Source organism: Excalfactoria chinensis, chromosome 15, assembly GCF_039878825.1.
Source record: "Excalfactoria chinensis isolate bCotChi1 chromosome 15, bCotChi1.hap2, whole genome shotgun sequence".
Lineage (NCBI taxonomy): Eukaryota > Metazoa > Chordata > Aves > Galliformes > Phasianidae > Excalfactoria > Excalfactoria chinensis.
The window spans coordinates 1,151,992-1,152,878 of record NC_092839.1 but is presented as its reverse complement, the minus strand read 5'-3'; positions in this window follow the sequence as shown (position 1 = coordinate 1,152,878).

The following is an 887-nucleotide window of genomic DNA, read 5'->3' as shown; positions in this document are numbered from 1 at the left end:
TTGAATGCATATTTTTACCACTTGACCACAACTCTCACTCAGTGCCCAGCCTACAATTGGTCAGTTAAGGACAGGGCTCATCTCCCTTCCTGCAGGCTAGCTACCTTAACTACCTTTTCTCAAGGTGATCTTCAAAGACAAGTTTAGTCATTGCAGTGATTAAGAGTTCCTTAACAGTTTCAAGGATGGTCACCCTGACCTAGGGAAAAGCAGACACCTGCTGTATCTAAGGATACTCACAGAGGACTTGTACAAAGGTTTGCTCCTACCTGACCAATAACACCAAGGGTGGGAGGCGCTGCCTGGCACAGCCTTGCCCTCCTGACCCTGTAAGTCATGCTGGGATGGTTCCACTCTCTACAGCCTGGTGCGTCCAGTGCTTGGTTTCCTTATGACACCAGGACAGAATTTTAGCTCAGGAAGGACAGAGAAAGACTGAGAAATGTGCCAGGCCATGGAGAAAAGCTGTGTAAGCTGAACCATGAGTGATTTCACCTGAGAGGAGGTCAGCTGCTTGACTCTGGTGCCCATAAGGAAGTTGGATGCTGAAGGGAGAACAGCGAAGGGGAAAGGAAGCAGAGATGGAAACATAAAGCAGAACAGCCCTGTACAACACAGTGCTGAAGCACTGGGATTTACTGGCAGTGAGCTCAGAGGACCTCTCCGTCACTCCTAGAGCCAGGCAGTGCTGGAGCCATGCCCTGAGCTGCCACAGAGCAGGTTTTCTGGAATGTCAGCAGTGAAACCCAGTGCAGACAGCAGGGATGCACAAGCACTCCATCCTGCTGGCTTCAGAAGGCATTAGCCTTTCCAGGCTCACACTGTGCTCTGTCCTCAGGAGAAGCCTCCTTTCCAGGGCTTTGCACACCAGTACAGCTCCCCAGAGG